We start from the raw sequence: 22,444 nt of genomic DNA, 5'->3' as shown, positions 1-22,444 counted from the left end.
ATTTGCATGATGTCTCTTCCATTAGATTCTAGGCTCAAGGCAGCCAGGTGGTTCAGTGAATAGAGCTCTGGCCCTGGAGTCAGGAGGAGCTGTGTTCAAATCTTGCCTTAGACACTTACTGTGTGACCCTGGGTGAGTCACTTAACCATGATTGCCTCCCCGCCAAACAACAACAACAACAACAACAACAACAACAAAAGATTGTAAGCTCCTCAACACCAGAGTTTGCCTTTGCCTCTTTTTGTATTGCACAGTGCCTAGCACATAGTAACTGCTATCTAAATGTTAACTATAATAATAATAATTATGACTAATAGTAGTCATTTAAAGCTTTTCATAACTTGGCCCTCCATGTCTCCCTACCTCCTTCCACACATTCTATGGTCCAATCCCAATGGCCTCTTTGCTGTCCCTTAAGCACTACCCTTCACTCCCTGATTCTGATCCTTCACTGGCTGGCCCCAGCCTGGAATGCTCTCCATCCTCACTGCTGCCTTTTGATTTCCCTGAGGTCCTTCAATGAGCTTAAATCTCACTTTCTGCAGGCCTAATGCAGTGTCCCCTGCCCTACCCCCCTGCAGTTACTACTTTCTTCCCCTCCAATTCTGAAGGAATTATTCTCTTCAGTGAGCTTTTGAAATTCCTTTTCCATCTGGCAAATTCGACTTTTTAAGGCATTTTCCTCCTCAACGACTTTTTGGGCTTCTTTTGCCATTTGAGTTAGTCTGTTTTTAAGGTGTAATTTTCTTCATTCAGGCTGTTGACTTGCTTTTCTTACATCATTCTCATTTCTCTTCCCAATTTTTCCTCCACTTCTCTTACTTGTTTTTCAAAATCCTCCTTCAGCTCCTCCATGGCCTGTAACCAGTTCATATTTTTCTTGGGAGCTTTTGATGCAGGAGTTCTGACTTCATTGTCTTCCTCCCATTCCATGCTTTGATCCTTTTGTCCCTGAAAAAGGAGTCTATGGTAGGATTGCGTTTCCTCTGCTTGCTCATATTGCCAGCCAAATACTTAACTTTTGAACTCTTCACCCTGGTAGAACTCTGCTTTCATATTGGAAAGAGTTTTGTCCCTAATCTCTGGGGTTTTTGCAGCTGCCCAAGCAATTAGGAGGGCACCCTCTCTGCAACCCCCACAGGCTCTGGCACCTGGCCATACACCCTAGGACCTCCCCCCAAGACTGCGATCCAGATCCAAGTAGGTGAAAGCAAGAGCGATTGCCCTCTGAATGGTCGCTTGGTCCCCCTAGAATCTGCAGGCCAGGAGCTCCTGAGGCATCCATGTGGCTGTGCCACCAGGCCTCTGCTGCTTATTGCCCTGGGGGCAGGGGCCTGACCACGCTCTGTCTCCCCCGTGTTCCAACAGAGTTCCACACTGACTTTTACTTTGTCTTTGGCATTTATGGGTTGAAAAGTCTGGAAACCACCAGAGCTGCTGGTGCTTCACTCTCCTGAAGTCTGCTCTGGCCTCTATTGGTTTGGGCTGCCCTGGGGCTAAAACCACAGCTGGGGGGGGAGGGTGGGCAGTGCGAGAGCACCTTCTTGCCAGCCTGCCTGGCTGCCTTCAGCAGGAGATTTGTTTCTCTCTGTCACTTTGTGGGTTCTGTAGCTCTAAAATTGGTGTAGAGTGATTTTTTACATGTATTGGAGGAGGTGGAAGCCAGAGCCATAGGGAAGTCCTGTTTCTACTCTGCCATCTTGGCTCTGCCCCTAAATCTTTGAAATGATATGGTGTAATAGTAGATGAAATCACATACCAAACCCAGCCTTTGCTTGAAGACCTCTGGTGAGCCCCTGCAGGCAGACCATTTCCTTTGGGAAGGGGAGAAGGGCAAAGCACCTTCTGTGTACTATGCCTGGTACCATGTTAAGCACTTTGCAAATATCTTATTTGATCCTCATAACAATCCTGAGAGGTAGGTCCTATTACTATCCCCATTTTACAGTTGAGAAAACTGAGGCAAACAGTGCTCAGGTGACTTTTCAAAGGTTTCACAGCTAGTAAAGTTTCTGAGTTTAGATTTAACCCCAGGTCTTCCTGAATTGAGACCCACTGCTCTATCCACTATGCCATCAAGCTACCCCTTACATTTGGGACCCCTTTTGTCATTAGGAAGGTTTTCCTTTCTTGGACAAGAAGGCCTTCCAAAATGTTCCAGTCTGTGGACCACATCTTGCTGGTCGTGTCAAGTCTGAGCTTCATGCGTGAGCCCCCCAAATAAGAGTAGGCTAACAACTCATCTAAGAATGTGACAGTGACTACCCTGTCCCTTGCTGAAGGTCATCTAGTACATTTCATCCCAGGATTCTCTTAAGGGGATCCAGGGGTGTCTAATCTCTGTCATTGTCTCAAGCCCCTCTGATGGTATTCCCCTCTAATTTGAAGGGTTCCTTGTACTCTAGTCTCTTTTATCTACTTAATAATTAGATTTGCTTTAACAAACATACAAACATTCTTCCTTCTATCACCTGGGCAGCATAATCCACCCTTCCAACCTCTATCATCTCCAGGGAAGGGAGGAGGATTAGAATTACTTACACTTTAACTCAGTTCCTATATAACATATAACACTTTAACTCAGTTCCTATGTAACTCAATCTCATGAAGTTTCAAGTTCAAAGCTCCCCTGTGCTTGACCCCAGGCATTCTGGTTTCTTAGGACTTCCCTGGTACATGGTAGTAGCATCTGACTACTTGGAAACCTCACCCCAGAATCATCAGGTCTGGAGCTCCCAGGTTTAGGAAGAAAAGAAGAAAGGAAATAAGTATTTATTTATTTCTTACTGTGTGCTATGGCTCTTTGTGTTAAGCACTTTACAATTTTTTTTTTGATCCTTACAACAACTCTGAGAGGCAGGTGCTATTACTATTCCCCCTCCCCCCCTTTCTGTAGTTGAGAAAACTGAGGCAGACAGAAGTTAAGTGACTTGCCCAGGGTCACACAGCTAGTAAGTATCTGAATCTGGATTTGAATTCAGGTCCTTCTGATTCTAAGACCAGCTCTCTATTGACTGTACCATTTAGTTTTCTCTATTATCTATAATTAGAACTGGAACAAAACCAAAATCCCAGGCCTATTCCTTGAGTCACACATCCTAAAGGGAGGGAGAAGAAAGGGTAGTTCTTCCTCCACATTCAATTGGATGTATGGTGCCCAGACTGTGAGTGAGCAAGACTTTCACCCTTGGAGTCATCTAGAAGGAGAATTCTCCAGTCTGGTACACAGCCCATGGAAACAGGCTGCTTCTACTCACCTGAGGAAAAGAAGAACGTGTTCTCCCAGAAGCAGGAGCTTGCTTTTTCCCACATGGCTGCCTACATCTCCGGTGATCTGGCTATGCCCCAAAGCCCCATTACAGGAAAATGCAAAGGGCTGAGGAATGTGCAAAATGGAGAATGCTTAATTTCTGTCTTTGTACTCGTACCCTCATCATCTAACATACTGCCTGGCTCATTGTGGGAACTGATTCAATGCTTGTTGAGATCTTCCCAACATGATCAACTTACACCTATGCCCTCTGTCTGTGTATGCTCCTTCTAATTGCCCTAATAATGATAAAGTTCTTAGGAGTTACGTGTATCATCTTGCCATATAGGAATGTAAACAGTTTAACCTTATTAAGTTTCTAATGATTTCTCTTTTATGTTTAGCTTTTTATGCTTCTCTTTAGTCTTGTGTCTGAATATCAATTTTTCTTTTCAGTTCTGATCTTTTCATTAGGAATGCTTTCATTAAATATCCATTTTTTTTCTTCCTGAAAGATTACACTCAGTTTTGCTGGGTAGGTTATTCTTGGTTATAATCCTAGATCCTTTGCCTTCTGGAATATTGTTCCAAGCCCTTTAACATGGTAGCGGTTAAATCTTATGTGATGCTGACTGTGGCTCCATGGTATCTGAATGTTTTTTTTTTCTGACTGCTTTCAGTATTTTTTCCTTACCTGAGAGCTCTGAAATTTGACTATGATACTACTGGCAGTTTTCTTGGGAATTACTTTTGGGAAGTGATTGGTGGATTCTTTCAATTTCTATTTTACTTTCTGATTCTAAGATATCAGGGCAGTTTTCCCTCATAAGTTCTTGAAATATGATGTCTAGGCTTTTTTTTTTTATCATGACTTTCAGGCAGTCCAATAATTCTTAAATGATCTCTCCTTCATCCATTTTCCAGGTCAGTCATTCTTCCAATGAGGTAGTTCACATTTTCTCCTATTTTTCATTTTTTAGACTTTGTTTTATTGTTTTTTGATGTTATGGGATAATTAGCTTTCACTGGTCCAATTTTAATTTTTAAGGAACTACTTTCTTCAATAAGATTTGGTTTTCCTTTTGGCTAATTCTGCTTTATAACCAGTATTTTTCGTGCCTCTTTTTCCATTTAGCCAATTCTATTTTTTTATGTCAAACTAAATTATTTATAGGAAAAACAAAAGTGTTTCTTTTCAATCATGGGTAACAGAAATTAATGATCTTGGCATTATTTTATAAATCTATACAAATTTTAAAAGGACAAGGAAACACTTTGAATAATCAACTCCAGTAACTCTCTATTAAATCATTTTTAAAAATCTTCTGTTGGGCTTTAAAAGCACTCCCTAACTGACCCATTCTACCTTCCCAGTTGTTTTACACCATGCACCAACTTTCCCCCAAGTTCTCTTTGATTCAGGGACACTGGCCTCCTTGCTAGTCCACCTCTCAATATTTTCACTGATTGTGCCCATATTTGGCCCTCTTTTCTTCCATTTTTCAAATGCTTTATTAACTTCTGATTTACATCATTCATTTCCCCCCGATTTTGAGTTACAAATTTTCTCCCCGTTTTTCCCCTACCCAATGCCCCAAAATAGCAGTTCCACAGGATATCCCCTCCTCCAATCTGCTCTCTCCTATACTTTCTCCCATACTCCTTTCGACTTCTCCAGTAGGGCATGGTGGATCTCTGTGCCCCAGTGCCTGTATATCTTATTTCCCAATTACATGTAAAATAGTATTAATAATAGTATATATATGATTTAAACATTTTATTTTAAAACTTGGAATTCCAGATTCATTCCCTTTCTCCCTTGTCACTCACTCTTATTGGGAAGATAAGCAGTTCAGTATAGGTTGTACATGTGTAGCTAATGCAAAACAATAACATAGTAGATATATTGTAAAAGACTGACTATATTTCCTTCCCTCCTATCCCACCTCCCACTTGTTCTATTCTCTACTTTGATCCCGTCCCTTTTCAAAAGTGGGTGCTTCCAACTTCCCTCCCCCCCAGCCTGCCCTCCCTTCCATCATCCCCCCTCTCATCCCCTTCCCTCTACTTTTCTGTAGGGTGAGATACCCTATTTAGTATGTATTTCATTCCCTCCTCAAGCCAAATTCAATGAGAATAAGGTTGACCAATTCCCTTTTGCTTTCCTATTCTTCCCCTCCATTGTAACCATTTTCCCTTGCCTCTTCTGTATGAGATAGTTTATCCTATTTTGTCTCTCCCCATCTCCTTTCATTATATTCCTCTCTCACCTCTTAATTTCACCTTTTAAGTATCATCCCTTCCTATTAAATTGGTCTTGTGCCCTCTATCTATGTATACCTGTAAACATATATATACACATTCACATATGTATTCATATGCCCATATACCCTCATATATATATATATATTTATTTATTCCCTTCAACTATTTTCATACTGAGGAAAGTTTCATCAGTTACAATTATTGTTTTTCCATGTAGGAATGTTAATAGTTCAACTTTGATAAGTTCCTTATGATTTCTTTTCCCTGTTTACCTTCTCATGCTTCTCTTGCTTCTTGTATCTGAATGTCAAATTTTCTATTCAACTCTGGTTTTTTCATCAATAACTCTATTCCACTGAATGACCATATTTTCCCCTGAAATATGATAGTCAGTTTTGCTGGGTATGTGATTCTTGGTCTTAATCCCAGCTCCTTTGACCTCCGGAATATCATATTTCAAGCTCTTCGATCCCTCAGTGTAGAAGCTGCCAGATCCTGAGTTATCCTGATTGTGTTTCCACAATATTCAAATTGTTTCTTCCTGGCTGCTTGTAATATTCTCTCTTTAATCTGGGAATTCCAGAACCTGGCTATAATATTCCTAAGAGTTTTCTTTTTGGGATCTTTTTCAGGAGGTGATCAGGTGATTGATTCTTTCAACCTCTATTTTGCCCTCTGGTTCTAAAACATCAGGGCAGTTTTCTTGAGAACTTCCTGGAAGATGATTTCTAGGTTCTTACTTTGATCGTGGCTTTCAGGTAGTCCAATAATTTTTAAATTATCTCTCCTGGATCTATTTTCCAGGTCAGTGGTTTTTCCCATGAGATATTTCACATTGCCTTCTATTCTTTCATTTGTTTGGATCTATTTAACAGCATCTTGATTTCTCATAAAGTCATTAGCTTCCATTTGCTCCAATCTAATTCTGAAGCAATGATTCTCCTTAGTGAGCTTTTAAGATTCTTTTTCCATCTGGCAAATTCGGCTTTTTAAGGCTTTCTTCTCCTCATTGCCTTTTTGAGCCTCTTTTGTCATTTGAGTCAGTCTATTTTTTAAGGTGTTATTTTCCTCAGTCAGGCTGTTGACTCTCATTTCATAATTTTCTTTCATTGTTCTCATTTCTCTTCCCAATTTTTCCTTCACTTCTCTTATCTGCTTCTTAAGGTCCTCTATGGCCTGTAACTAGCTCGTATTTTCCTTTGAAGCTTTTGATGCAGGAGTTCTGACTTCACAGTCTTCCTCCTGTTCCATGCTTTGCTCCTTTTTGTCCCCAAAATAGGAATCTATTGCTGGAATCTTCTGCTGCTTTGTTTCCTTTGCCTGGTCATGTCACCCCTTAGAAACTTAACCCCTGGGCTTTTTGCCACAGTAAGACTCTGCCACCAGACAGGGGAGCTTTTGTCCCAAACACTGGGGTTTTCTCAGATGCCGGAGGTATTAGATGGGTGCCTTCTCTGAGGCCTCCACACACTCTGGCAAGCTGGATACACAACCCAGGACCTCCACCCTAGACTGCAATCCAGATCCAAGCAGGTTAAAGCAAGAGCTATTACCCCTCAGACTGGTCGCTTGGTCTCCCTACACTCTGCAGGCCAGGAGCTGAAGCTGCCACGTGGTGCTGGCTGGCTGTGCTGGGCGTCTCAGCGGCTTCTCAGCGGCTTCTCACCCTGGGGGCAAAAGCTGATGCACTTCCACTTACTGGGTCCCAAATCCAGACTGCACTGACCTCTCACTTTGTTCTTCACATCTATGTGTTGATAATTCTGGAAATGGCCACAGCTGCTGCTTATCTGGAGTCCCTCTGGGTTCTTGAAGCTGCTGCTGTTTCTTTCACAGCTATCTCCAAGGTCTCATGCTGATGCTGCTGGGTGTGGGGCAGCCCCCACTCCAGTGTCACAGACCTCTCCTTCTGACCTCCAAAATTGTCTTGGACTGGAAAAATGTCTCACCCCAATCTTTTGTAGGCTATGCTGTTCTGGAATTTAATGCATTATTTTAAACTTGTTTGTTGTGAGAGCTTGGCCAGATTGCTACCTCTTCTGAGCCATCTTGGCTCTGCCCTAATCAGTGTTTGTTGATGAACTGATACTCTTCTCTAAACCCACCTTTTCTACCTCCTTGCTGAGGCTACAATTATCTTCCCCACCTCTGTCTTCTCCTTTCTACCCAGATGACTACTACCCTAGTTTATCCCCTCATTACCTCTCACCTGCACTATTGTAATAACCTCATAATTGGCATCTCTGATTCTAGCATACCCCCTCTCCAATCCCTCTTCCACACAGCTGCCAAAAGCATCGCTCTGAGGCACAGACCTGTCCATGTCACCCCTCTACTTAAAAACTTGAATTGGCTTCCTATTGCTTCTAGAACAGGGATTCTTAACCAAGGGTTCTCAGACCCTCAAGGAACTTGGAAAGGGGAAAAACATCACATCTCTATTTCAATATAATTGGTTTCCTTTATAATCCTACATATTTTATTTTATGAATTTAAGAACATTATTCTGAGATGGATCCTCAGGATTTACCATACTGCTGAAGGGATCCATGGCACAACAGATATATAAATAAGAAAAAAACCCCAAACAAATGAAATTTAAGAACCCATGATCTAAGATAAAATATACTCTTTGGCTTGGCATATGGTACTCTCCATAATCTGGCTGCAACCTACCTATCCAGTCTTAGTTCACTATTATATTCCTTTATGCCCTCTCCATATTTCAGCCAAAGCAGATTAGCAGCTGTGTGATCCTGGGCAAGCACTTAACCTCTGTCTGACTCAGTTTCCTCAACTGTAAAATGGGGGCAAAAATAGTAGCTTCCAGGGTTGTGAGGGTGAACCATCCTCAATGCTTGAGATACCTTTCTACCTTACTGTTGTATGTCAAAATCCTTATTTTTCTTCACACCTCTGCTCAAGGGTTACTTTTAGTAAAGCCTGTCCAATATACTGTGTATTTACTTATCTGTGTGGCATTTTTTGTCCTCACCTCATCTGTTCCCCACTGCCAAGTAGAATGTAAGCTCTTTGAGGGCAGGAACTTTCTGTGCTTTAATGCCTAACTCAGTATCTTAAACATAGTGAATACTTAAATACTTTTTGAATTATTTTGAAAAAGTGCTTATTTTCCAGAGGTGCCCAAACTCTCTCAGTAATTTTTTCATGATGCCCCCTAGGCCAAAAGAAATATCTACCAGTTATGTTTATTAAGTAATTAGGTTGAAAATGGAAAATATACCTCTGGGATGTGAGTGCCTTTCTATGGCCCAGCATTGTGGCCACCGTGGGACAGTTCTACACTATACCTTTCAGTAGGATGGGCAGCCCGTGGAGTTAGTTCATCAGGTCATCTCAGACAGACACCACAGAGGGAGTCAGTGGGGCTGAAAATTGAATAGGAAGCAAGAAACCTGGATGACCCTTGGGAAACTGTCCTAAGTTACACCTCGATGTAAAATTCCATTTCTTTAATCAGTCAGTTAACAAACTCTTATTAAACATCTATTATGTTCCAGGCCCTGTGCTAAGTGCCCACTATGTACAAGACACTGTGCTAAGGTCTAGAAATACAAAGAAAGGTAACAAATAAACAAACTGTTAACCAGTATTTTCCTGATGATGTTTCAAGGCTTCAAATCATAGTTTTGAGAAGGCTGAGTGTATGTGTGTGCTTAGGGTTTTGGAGAGCACAAATATAGGTTTTAATAGTACTATGAATGATATATTTATTATAGGATTTTGAGAGAACATTCTAAAATCACGCATTATGTCATCTAGAGTCTGTCAATGAGAGGTTTCACGTCCTTTGAAGACAGCCTACTAAAGCTTAAGCATCCCTGACAGGCAGGGAGGAAGAAAAATTATTTTTCCATTTTATAGACAAGGAAACCCAGCTCTCAGCCAAGGAAGGTCCCAAAGGGCTAAGTGCCTTGCTGAGTTCATGAGGATCCTCTCCTACCCCCAATCACCAGGCATTTATTTTGATTCTATTTTATATCTATGGCCTCATGTAGTACAGGAGGACCTGAGTACTAACTCTTCTAACATGGAGGTAAAGGTAATAATGATAATTTTGTTGTTCACCCTTTTCAGACTTTACATGTCTCCATTTGGGGTTTTCTTGGCAGAGACATGGAACAGTTTGCCATTTCCTTCTCTAGTTCATTTTACAGATGAGGAAACTGAGGCAAATAGGGTTACTTGACTTGCCCAGGTTCACATAGCTAGTAAGTGTCTGGGGCTGGCTTTGAACTCAGGAAGATGAGTCTTCATGATTCCAGGTCTGCCACTCACTTTGCTGTGCCACCTAACTACCACTTAGATACAAGCATATGCTGTAGCTTCATTTGTTATTCAGTCCAAGATCATGCAAAGGAGAGAGAGAGAGTTAGTGCATGCCCCAAGTTCAGCTCAACTCTGTTCATCTTCACTGGGAGTTGTCACATTGAACATAAGCTTTAATCACACAAAGCAGGCACTCTCTCATCCTTTCTAGCCCTGCCCTAAAACATGGTTTTACAAAGTACTGAGATGTTGGGAGTGCTAGGATCAGGACTCCCATTTTACAGATGAGGATACAGAAGCTGCCAGTGGGGAAGTGACTTGAAAGATATTATTATCATTAGCATCAATTAAGGAGGAATTGTTGATAAGAATGAACCCTTTTGTTAATAGTAATGATGATCACCATAATTAGTGACATAATAATAGAAGCCCAGAGGCAAAAACATTTCTCCTTCTAGAACAGAGAAGAGAGGGGTTGGAAGCTTCTAGACCTTGGGACTGAAAGCTGGGATACGAACTGGAAAAAAATCAGACTGTTTGAAAGCCAAGTCTCCCAAACCTACTCATCTTCTGAGCTTCTCTATTGCTGTCCAGGGTGCTACCATCCTTTTAGCCACCTAAGGTTCAAAAACATCAGTGTCTTCCTCAACTCCTCTCACTCTCCTCATACATTGAAATAATTTCCAAACTTTGAGATTTCTTTCTCTATAACACCTCTCCCTTATTTTCTTCCACTTCTCCCCACTTCACATAGGCACCATCCTAGTTCAGACTCTCAAGGCATGGCAGCTAGGTTGTGCAGTGGACAGTCCTGGCCCTAGAGTCAGGAAGACCTGAGTTCAAATTTGGCCTCAGAAACTTAGTAACTATGTGGCCCTGAAGCAAGTCACTTGACCCCAATTGCCTCCAAAACCCTCCCCCCCACCAAAAAAAAAAAACCCCAAAGCAATTCACAACAAAATTAAAAAAAAAAACAACTCTCATTGCCCCTCTCTTGGACTACTGAGGAAGGCTTCTAATTGGTCTCCCTGTTCCAAGGCTTTCTCCAATCTATCCTCCATAGCACTCATAGCAATTTTTGCAAAGAGTAGGCCTGCTGCTCAATAAATTACAATGACTCTTTTATTTCTAGGCTCAAGAATTATATCAACTTCTCTGTTTGGAATTCAGATCTCTTTTTCGCTTTCATCCTTCTTCCCTTTCCAATGCTTTAATATATATTGCTTTCCTCAAAGCACTGTCCATTAGAGTCCTACTGACCCACTTGCTCCTCCTCCCCTATGATCCATCTTACATCTCCATGATTTCGTAGTTGTTCTCCCCTAGGCCGACAACACCCTGTCCTCTAACTTCCAAATGTTAACATTTTTGCTTCCCTTTAAGAATTTATCTAAGTGTAACCTCTTCCAGGAGGCCTTCTCTTCCCTTTCCGTATCAGGCTACCTCCCATTTATTCTGTATTTTTCTTATTTGTTCTGATATTTGTCATGTGTGGTCTCCCCCAAACTCTTTGAGGGTAGGTTTTGTTCCTGCCATTTACCACCTAATGCCTGGCACATAGGAAGCATTCAACAAATGCTTGTTAATTGAGTGATTGGTAAGTGAATTAAAACACTCTTAACCATGTGGATTTAATTCATTCCAAGTAGGATTTGTTAAACATCTACCACTCCTAAGGTTCGTAGAAGAATTATAGGTGAGCTGCCCACTGAGAGGGAGAAAGTCTTTGATTAAATCCTTCCTGTGACACATACTAAGTATGTGACCAAAGACAAGTCAATGAGCCTCTCAGTGCTCCCCTCCCCCAACTCTAGTCAACCAATAAACATTTATGAAACACTTACTATGTACCCATTACTGTGCTAATTTGGGAATACAAAGGCAAAAGGGAAAGAGTTCTTGCTCTCACTTCCCTCCCCCAACACTAACGAACCAACAAGATTTATTAAATACTTATACTCTCAAGGTCTCTCTCAACAACTTTGGAATTGACTGTGACATGGGAGACACTGGCACAAGACCATTCAGCATAGAGTGCCCACATCAGAGAAGGTTCTGTGGCCTATGGCTGAAGCCAAACAACTCAAAGGAAAAAACAGGATGCACAAATTTAGAGAATCCACCCCAAATGTTCACAGGGACTATTCGTACCCTACCTGTGGTAGAGCATTCTGAGCTCATATTGGTCTGATTGGCAGCAGTTGGACACATTGAAACTTGACTCTACCACAGTGATGTCATTTTGTCCTCTTCGAGAATGCAGGACATAAACCAACCAACCGTATTCCAATCACTGTGCTAACCAGGGAATAAAAAGACAAAAGGAAAATGGTTCCTGCCCTCAAGGAAGTGACATTGTAGCAGGGGAGGCACATGTATCTATATGAGTATATAGAGTATATCTATGAAATGAAAACAAATTGTTTTGGGAGGAGGTTCACTAGCAGCTGAGGATTAAGTGATTTCCAATCTGGGAATTCCCTTCTCCAGCAAAATCACAGGTGTGAACCAGAACAGCAACGATAACAAAACAGACAAATGCAAAGTGCCTGGATACAGTGAGTCAGTCAGACCTGGACTTCAAAGAGCTTGTGCTCTAGGGAGAGTGTTGGTGGTGTGTGTGGGAAGAATACAATATGGAAAGAGAAAATCTATACATGGTAATTTGAGGAGAAGGGAGTGAGTTAAAAATTAAAATTAAGGGGCTCAAGAAAGCTTTCCCATAGAAAAGGGCATACTGAGCTGTGCCTTGAAGCCTTAGAGCCTGGAAGGTGCTAAGGTGATAAGGGAGCGCTATCTGGCCAGGGGGACAGACAACACCTTGGGGAGATGGAGGTTGGAGATGGAATGAACTCGTGTTGTCAGTAAGTTTCATCTTTTAAAAGTAGTCACTCTCTTTGTTTGCAAGAGTTGCTTGAAGTAAAAGAAAAGAGGGAAGTGATGTGTCAGTTCTTGCAACTGGAAGAATAGGAACATAGGGGTGGTTCATACTGAAGAGACAGATTGAGTAACTTGGACAGAAGTGTGACTTGGTGGAAAGAGAGATGAACTGAGAACCAAATGAGGCTGGAATCCTTATCTGCCATTTAGCTGGGAGACCTCAGGTAATTCATTTCCCCCTTTGGGTTTCACTTTGTCAAGAATCATGGGGGTCTCAAGCTGGAGTTGCTGCTGGAGGTGGCAGGACCCTTGGAGGTCCTCTCCTCCAGCCTTCTCATTTTTCAGATGAGGCAACTGAGGCCAAAAGAGACTAGGTGACCTGCCCAAGATTAAGTGAATAAAAGTGTTTATGAAGTACCATATGGGCCAAGTACTGTGCTAAGTGGGCAGATTCAGGATTCAAACCAAGGTCTCTGGAACCCGCTTTCTACAGTTTCATCCCATCGTATTAAGGATGAAAAGTAATTAGTATAGCAGAGTGTAAGCTCCTTGAGAGCAGAAACTGTTTTGTTTTTGTCTTTTTATTCTCAGCATCTAACAGTGTCTGGCACATTGTTGACTTTTGGTAAATGCTTGCTGATTGGTTGATTTGAAAAGTAGCTGGCCTGGAAGTCAAGAACTCCAGAAGGTTCTAATCTTGGCTTTGGCACTGATTAAAATCCACAGTCAAGTCACTTCTCTGGGTCTAAGTTTCTTCCTCAGCAAAATGGGGATAATCCCTGTATTTTTTTGTCCTCCCAGAATCCCATTGAATTTGAAGCTGGGACAGACCTCAAAACTCATTAAGGGTAGCACTGTGCCAAAGAAATAGGACTGCATTTGGATTCAGAGGACCTGGGTTCAAATTCCAATCTTGTTTCTTGCTTCCTGAGTGACCTTGGGCAATCTACTTAAATTCTCTTATTTTTCCTCTGTGAAGGGAGAGGCGACTAGATGGCCTCGAAGGTCCCTTTCAGTTTTAAATATTTGATCCTATCTTTTAGCTCAATTCCACTCCCCTATCCCCATTTTCTGGAGGAGGAAACTTAGGCCCAGGGAGGAAAAGTGACTTTGATGGAAGAGATAATAAGTAACAGAGTGAGAATTTTAACTCTGGTCTTCTGACACCAAATCAGAGTTCTTTCCACTCAACCGCAGAGTATAGAGTCACAGGACCTTATATTTGGAGCTTGAAGGGAGATATAGATGTCATTGGATTTCAGACACTGGAAGTGTGAGGCAACTCCCAAATGCTCCCCTCTCCACCTCCTCTCGGCTAATCTCAGTGTCTCCAAACAGGGGGTTTAGGGAGAGCATCCAATCTTTTGTAGTAGACTTGGCTACAAGGGGTTAAGTGACAGAACACAGGGTGGTGGGAAAGGCCCTGGAACGAAGCCTGTTTGCCCCATACCTGTTGGGTGACCTTGGGGAAGCACTTCAGTGGGATGGGGGCTTGGAGAGTGAGTCATCTCTGAGGTCCGAGGCCTTCCATCTGGAAAGAGCTTGAGCTCAGCGCTGGCCTCGGTGGCACTGGCTGGGCCTGGGGCAGAGCCGCACACCAGACAGGGCTAACTGGGCTCTCCCGGCATCCCGACTCGAGCATCTCCCAACTTGGCGCCTAGTTTGGGAGCTGCTCAGGGTCCAAATCCCCAGGGTGAGATCTGAGAGGGCCGGCGGGGGCAAGAGGTTTCCTATCCGGGGCCTTGGACAGCGAGGCAGCTGAGCACTCAGCAGTGTCCACGACCTAGAGCGCCCGGCAGCCCTCTGGCCCCGCGCGGGGAGTGAATGTGGGGGGCGGAGGGAGAGCTGAGGGCTCTCCCATTGGCTGCGGGGTGGGGCGGGGCCGGACGGGGAGCCTGAGAGGGCGGGAGGGCTCCGGGTCCACCCGGGCCCGGAGCAGGGCCGAGCTGCCCCTGATCACTGGTGGAAGGGGCGGGAGAGCAGAGCGGCGGCAGAGCCCGGGCCGGTGCTGGGACAGGGGAAAGGAGAGCCGAGCCGATCCAAGCCGGCCCGATCCACTCCAGCAGGGACAGTGCAAAGCAGGGCGGGGCTGGTCAGGGCTGGTCAAGGCTGGCCCAGGGCTGGGGGAGGCTCTGGTGCTATGGGCGCAGGAGAGGAGACCTAGAGCAGGAGGCTCCGCGCACGGCCCGGGCCGGCCGGGTATGGGCACCGAGCGCTGCCCTTGGCCTGGCCCTAGCACCAGCCCCAGCCCCAGCCCCGGCCCTGGCCCCGGCTCGTCTTCTGCCCCTGGCGCCTTTGTAAGTCCCCTGCTGCCGCACCACAAAGAGCCCGCCAACCCGAGAGCTGGGACCTACACCCGAGACCCGGGTAAGTGAGTGGGGACCGTCTCTTCTCCCCGCGCCCCCTCCCCCCGCCCCCGCCTGCTCCCTAGGCTGCTGGGGCTTTGCCCGGGGCGCCGTTGAGTGACCGTTTCTGAGAGTGTCTCTGTGTAGTGTTTGTGTGTGCGTGGATAGTGTGTGTATTGTGTGTACCTGGGAGAGCGAGCACCAAGTTTGGGAGCCTCTGGGGGTGGGGATGCATAGATGTGCTTATGTGACCCTGGGCGTGTATCTAATGTTGTGTGGCTGCGTGTCAGTATGTAGCTGTGTGTCTAGCCTCTGTCTGTGAGTAGTGGGTATCTGTGCATAGCCCCGGGTGACCTGTCAGGATGTGTCCTGTGTATTTGTGTCTGTGTGCAGAGTGTAACTGTGCTTATGGGCTTCTGTGTGTAGTGTGTGTGTATGATGTGTGACTCCAGTCTGGGAAACGCAAAGCCTTCCCCCTTCCCCTTCAGTGTCTCTCGGGGGCAGGCAGACCCTCCCCATCCCCATCTTTTCTCCGATGTTCAGGGAACCATCTTCTCCTATTGTCCTTCCTGCCTATTCTCACAGCCCTGGTCCCTTCAGATCTGAGTCAGGAAAGGAGGGACTCTGGTCCCCAGTCTGAACCTCTCCAACTCGGGAATGAGAAATAGGAAGGGTGGGTCTGGGGGGTACTTTACTGTTTTCGGGTACGGGATCTGGGGTCCTAGCTTTTGCTGTGCTAATGCCAGACAGAGGGGTTGGAGCCATGAGGCTCCAATCTACCGCTCCTTCTCTCCTCTCCTGCACAAAAGTCTGTAACCATGGGAGACCCCCTGGCGTTTTCTCATAGGGGGAGGGGGAACAGGGACAAACTAAGACCTGCCTTCTGCCTTAGTGTCCTGTGATACTTCTTTCTGATCCTTTGTGGAGGACTGAGGAGATAGGACATTACTGGTCCCTGGGAGAAAAGACAAGCCCTGTGGATTTCTTTTTGTTTTGGGTCAGTACTTTAAGAAAAAGAAAAAAAGCAACTTAGGGTGGGTTGAAGAACCCTTTCACTTGTGTAAATAGGGACTCCAAACACCTACCACATACCACCTCATGGACCTTCAGAACCTCTGCTTGGGGGAGTGGGAGCTGCTGTTGCTTTTTTTTTTTTTGCGGGGGGGGGGGGGGGGGGGGAAGCACACAGGCTGAATGACTCCTCCAAGGTGCTAGACAGAGATGTCACCATAGAGGTTTCCCCAGGAAAGCTGAGGAGGAGAATAGGGACGAGCTGGGACTTGATGAAGCTGAGATAGAATAGTAGCAAGAGCTCTTGATGTGGAGTTGGAGGGCCTGGGTTTTACTTGAGTGACCTTGGGAAAAATCATTTCATTTCTTTGGACCTCCATTTCCTTCCCTGTAAAATCTGGAGGTTGGGTGAGAAAAGTGTGCCTAAACTTTGTGTCCTGGACCTCTTGGGCAGTCTGTTGAAACCCATGGATCTCTTCTCAGCATTGTTAAAAAATGCATAACATAAATCACATAGGATTACAGTGGAAATGTATTATATGGAAATACAGATGCAATATTTTCCATGAATGGTCGCCAAATTAAGAACCCTTGTACTAGATGACATCTTTTAGCCTTAGCTCCAAGACCCTCAATTCCTCCTGACTCTTATTTGACGGGAATATTGACAAATAAAGTTGTGGTTTCCTTTACCTGTGTCTGTGAGAGATGGGGGTGTTTGGGCTTGGAGGTGGGAGCCTAGCTTTTGTGGTATCATGGAAAGGGCTCTGGGTCTACAGACAGAAGACCAAGATTCAAATTCTGTGTAACTTTGGAGAGTTGGAATGCGGTTGAGGGAACCAGGCAGGAAGTTCTGAAGGTTGATGACCCCTCTCCAGAGGTATAGTCTGTGAACCTATAACTTGGGAAACCCTCTCCACCAATGCACACTGCAATCTGACTTGGCAGTGAAGTTTTGGGCCCTAGGAGTTAGGAACAGAGAAGCTAAGGAATCTGCCCAAGATCACACAGCTAAAATTGTCAAAGGCATGGTCTTCCTTACTCTTTAAGCTCTAACACGCTGCCCCAGACACATAACAGGTACTTAATAAATGTTTATTCTGTTGAATTGTTGCTGAACAAGACATATGAAGTGCTCTACAAATTTCAAGTATCGCGATAATAACCATGGATCCTAAAGCTGCAAGAACTTTTTAGCCAACTGGCAACAGTGAGCATGGGACAGCGGAGAGAGTACAAGAGTCACCAAGACCTGAGTTCAAGCCCTGCCTCTGGCACTTACTAGCTGTGAGACCCTAGGCTAGTCACTTAACCTCGAGATTCAGTTTTCCCATCTGTAAAATGAAGAGGTCCCAAGTGTCCCTAAATGCTATGACCAGTCTCCAACCTCCTTTCCTCTGGATGTCACCCAAGATCGTGAAGAATTCCTATGCTTGCACCAAGAGCTTCAGCTCATTCATTGAAGGTGAAGGCAAGGTCCCAGGATGGGGCAGAGGTAAAGAGCACCTTCACCTGAGCTATGTTAGTTGAGCTGCACCTCTGGAGAGGGGTCATTTAGCTAGACCTCCTCCTTTGAAAATTGAAGAGACCCTGTACCCAGGGGGGGATTATGCAAGTTGCCTAAAATAACACAAGTAAATGTCAGAGGTGAGATTGGAACCGAGGTCCTTTCCATTCCAGAGCTCCAGCTTTTTTCCACTGTACCACACCAAGGTCATGGAATCTCTTCTCCCCCCTCGCTCCCCCTGCCTCCTCTTGACCAGGGTCACACAGCTAGTAAGTGTCTGAGCCCCCATTTGAACTCAGGTCCCCCTGACTCAGTGCTCTAACCACTGAGCAAACTAACTGCATACCTTTGACTGTTCTTGTATGTATCCTGTACTGTGCTAGTGCTAGGGACATGAAGACACAGACAACCCAAATCCTGCCTTCAGGCAGCTTACATCTAGAGACACTAGGAAGAGTGCTGAACTTGGCCTCATAGGACTTGAGTTCTGATCCTGACTCTACCATTTAACTTCCCTGGGCCTCGGTTTCCTTATTTGCAAAATTAGGGGGTTAGATCTCTGTACTCATGGATCTTAAAATGAGAAAGTAGGAGAGGGAAGAACAAATATACAGATGCCTGTCATATATAAAAGAGTGATATTATTAGAAAAGGTGAGGAATGATCTCTTACCAGCATATAGTCTTCCTATGTACTTTGGCAGCAATATGAGGCAACAGTGATCATCTTTATTAGGGGTGAAGGAGGCGACTGCCAGGGAAGGCTTCCTGGAAGAAAGGACACATGGGTTAGCCCTGAGAGAAATGAAAGGTCCTGGCTAAAGGACAGGCATTGGCTTCTAGAATACCTGGGATCAAGTCCTACCTCTGACACAGAGCAGCTGTGTGACCTGGAGGGAGTCACGTTTTCTTTGTATCCCCAGTAGCCCTGGGTATATAGTAAGTGTTTAATAAATGCCTGTTGATTGATTGAATTATTTACCTTTCGGTTCTCTGGGTAATGCTCTAAATCAAAGAATAGCTATTGGTCTGTTGGGGGCAGAGATAGTTTCCACATTAGAAGTTTTCTAAATCAAAGAAGAAGCAAGGATTTCAACAGATGGGGGTGGAGGAAGGCGGGATTTCCAAGCAGGGGGGATGTGTGGTCATGAGCAGAGATGAAAGGAGAGATGGCAGGATGAGAATGGAAGAAGCAGAGTATCTCAGGGTTGTTTTTTTGTTTTTTGTTTTTGATCATGGAGGATGAGTAAGGAGTAAGGGGATGAAGCTGGAGATGAGTTGGTACCAGATTGTGAAGGACCTTGAATGCTGGGGTTAGGAGTAGATACTTTATTCAGTAAAAAGTGGGGATCCACAAGAGATTTTTGAGTTGAAGCATCACATGATCATAGCAACAGGTCAGGGAGATTACTTAGGCAGTACATAGAGGAGGATGGATGGAGAATTGTTAGGTGAGGCTGGAAGACCAGTTAGGAAGCTATCATCATAGTCTAGACCAGTAATCTCCAAAGTGGCTGCCATGTTATGACCCTGAGAAAGCTGGGGCTTGATCTCTCCCACCCCAAGGGATATGGGATTAACCACTTGCAAGGTGGGAAGATGGGTCATATCTTATCTCCCCCCCCTCACAGCCAATCAGGGGGCTTGTGTCTATCACACAATATAGCCCAGCACTCCTCCACTCCCTTTCTCCCACATCTATGCAGGCTTCTAAACTTTTCCCATGTGAATTTGGGCATCAATCCCATAGGACAGTTATAACCTAATACCAATCCAGGCACCCATAGTAGCAGCTGGGCAGGAATTATTGGGAAAAGCTCTCCCCTCCCTATTCATACAAACAAGGAAAAAAATAATTATTGGTAGGGGTGCTTGATAAAAAAGTTCAGAGACCAAAGCGGGAAAAAATAAATATTGAAACAGATTCACTTGAGTCTTTTGACTACCTTTATGGTAGGCAGGCAAAGTTAGTGGCATCATACTCATTTTACAAATGGGGAAACTGAGAGTCAGAGAAATGAAGTTACATGCCCTAGGTCATGCAGTATAGCCATTGTAGAACAGGAATTAGAATTCAGGTGTTTTGTCTCCTAAAAATGGCTTTGTCTCCTACAGGTGAGGTTGTTCCCAAGTACACCCAAGTACAAAATGGTCTAGTTTCCAAACTTTTCTGTTTAGATTAGATTTCTTTTCCTGGATTACAGATTCACTTAATGATGATTTATTGAGTGTCTCCTGTGCATAGAAGGGTGCCCCGAGGGACAGAAAGATCTGTCTCCCTGCCCTTAGGGAGCTTACTGTTACGTGGGAGAGAAGATGGGTACCCATGGAAGTCCATGTTCCAGTCAGATCTACCTTCTAGCCTTCTACAACTGAAAGACCCCTTTGATTCCTACTTATAGTCCAGATTCTTGTCATCTCTGTCCTGGGCTATTGTACTAAGCCTCCTTATTGGCCTCTAAGCTGTATCTCAGACTCTCTACTCTGTCTCCTGCCTATCCCCTATTCCCTCCTCCTCCTCACTGCCTCCTAGAACCTTTGTCTTCCTTTAAGGGGCAGCTTTGAAGACTCTTCTTCCATGAAGCCTCTGGTCCCTGCCTCTTTCTTAGCTCCAATATTCTATGTTTGAAGCTTCTTTCCCAGCTCTAACATTTTGTTATTCTCAGGTGCCTTCTATCTTTGACATTCTATGTTTTAAGTTCTCTCCCATCTTTGATATTCTATGTTCTAGACTTTCTTCATACCTCTGACATGTTCTAAAGTCTCTTCTATTGCTGACATGTCCTACCAGCTTATGTACTCTGTGTTTTAAGGGAGGCAGAAGATACCTGGCCCCCTAAGACAATCTCTGCAATATTTTCAATTACTTGTTGTCTGATTGGGTGTGATTTCTTTTACATTTTGAATGTCCTGATGGGGGTGGGGGAGGGAAGGGAGGGTAGCAGGCACTGGGGCTGGGGTGGCAGAGTATGGAAGGAGCCAGCTTTCTCCCTCAGGTTGCTTCATCAAGGTGGGCTTCTCAGGGGAGGTGGGATTTGAGGAAAGTCTTGAGTGAATGAGCTGGGGTGGATGGAAATTGAGAAGTTGTTAGATAGGCATGGAGTTTTTTTTTTCTCCTCTTTACATGTTCAGAAGACTTCTACACCCTTCCACCTAGCCCCAACCTTTCTTACAACTACCTTAGTAATGATGGCAGTTTTAAGAATACTGATAACATTTTCACATATATGTATATATATACATATATATATGAATGAAATAAGTAAATAGTTTGACCTTCATGAGTGCCTTATAATTTGTTTTTAATGTCTTCCTTATATTTCTTATGGATCTTTTATATTGAATTTTCCATTGAGTTTTGGTCTTTTTGTTATGAATATCTGAAAGTCTTTCAGTCTACCAAATGTTCATTTAAAAAAATCAGCTTGATTATAATGATAAGCTACTGAAAATAAAATAAAACAAAATAAAAATGAGTAAGCAAAGGAAAAAGAACCCAACCACATATAACTACTTCGGTGTAAAAGAAGATTTGGGTTTATATTCAGAGGAAGATAGTGAGATAAAAAAGCCACCCCTACTGCAAAGAGTAACATCAAATGGTCACAAGCCCCAAAAGAGTTCTTAGACGAAAATAAAAAGGAACCCAAAAATCAAATGAGAGAAATCGAGGAGAAATTAGGGAAAAAAATAAAAGCAATCCAAGACAATTCTGAAAAGAAAGTTAACCCCTTGGAAAAAGACATGGATAGAGTTATGCAGATGAGGGTCCAGGAAATTAAATTCAATACTCCTTCCAGTGCTAAGAAGAGAGATCATGGATGGGGATTAGAGGGTGGACTGTTAGAGGTGAGTGTGAACCTATGTGGGTCTAATCCATCCAAAGGGATTCAGTATTAAAGCAGGGAGTTAGATAAATAGGTAGAAAGACATACAGAGAGACAGACAGATAAATAGAGAATCTATTAAATGTTTACTGTGAACCATCACCTGTTAATGCTGGGACTATAAATACAAGCCAAGATAAAGATACTTCCTCCTCTTAGAGAGTTTACATTCTTATGGAGGAAGATAGCCTTTACCAGAGAAGGGAAGGAAAAAGGCAGAAGAGAGGGAAAGGAAGAAGATGCCTTGGAAAATATAGACCTGGTCCCCACCCACTGACAGATGGTCCAGGGCAAGACCTTGTTCATTTGCATAATGGAACTCTTACTGTTTATTTACTGTATTCAGAAATTGGAACAAAGGTATTGAATGCCTCAGCATGGCATGCATGCAAGGCTCTCCCAACAGTCTCTGTCTCTGGCCTACTTTTCCAGTCTTATTCCTTACTAATTAACTCAATTCATTTAAAATTCACAAACCCATACCAAGCACCTGGTATGTGTAGTGCTATTGAGTGCAAGCATTATAAAGATGAAAAGTGATATGGTCATGCCTCTAAGAGAAGGCAGAATTTCTTATACAGGATCAGCCATGTACAAAATTAACCCAGCCAACCAACCAACAAGCATTTATTAAGAGCCTACTGTGTGCCAAGCATGGGGTTAAGTGCTGGGAGTACAAGGAAAGGCAGAACAGTCTCATCCCCAAAGGAGCTCACAGTTCTAACGGAGGAGACAACATACTAACAATTATGTACCAACAAGCTATACATAGTGTAAATGGAAGTGTAATTGGCTGGAGTGGAGGGAGATTCTGATGAAGAAATCTGAGGGGGTGAGCAGCTAGGTAGCACAGTGGACATTGCACTGGCCCTGGAGTCAGGAGGATTTGTGTTCAAATCCAGCTTCAGATACTAGCTGTGTGACCCTGGGCAAGTCACTTAACTCCAATTACCTAAAAAAACAAAAGAAGAAGAAATCTGTGGAGGGAGAGATGACTTTAGATAGGAGGG

General features: G+C 43.8%; 1 protein-coding gene across 2 annotated transcripts in view; it reads left to right on the top strand.

Moving 5' to 3' along the window:
- The first annotated feature begins 14,594 nt into the window (after positions 1-14,594).
- The window catches only part of ARHGEF10L (Rho guanine nucleotide exchange factor 10 like), a 224,909-nt gene continuing 217,059 nt past the window's right edge, over positions 14,595-22,444 (top strand). Inside the window, exon 1 of one of the 2 annotated variants that reach the window (XM_069078397.1) lies at positions 14,595-15,052. The gene's annotated coding sequence lies outside the window, so the exon portion shown is untranslated. The remainder of the gene's footprint in view (positions 15,053-22,444) is intronic. The other variant, XM_069078396.1, reaches the window with a different exon arrangement.

Source organism: Petaurus breviceps, unplaced genomic scaffold, assembly GCF_028583685.1.
Source record: "Petaurus breviceps papuanus isolate PSGF00001 unplaced genomic scaffold, PetGlider_PUasm1.0 91041, whole genome shotgun sequence".
Taxonomy (NCBI): Eukaryota; Metazoa; Chordata; class Mammalia; order Diprotodontia; family Petauridae; genus Petaurus; species Petaurus breviceps.
This window is presented reverse-complemented; position numbering and strand designations above follow the sequence as displayed.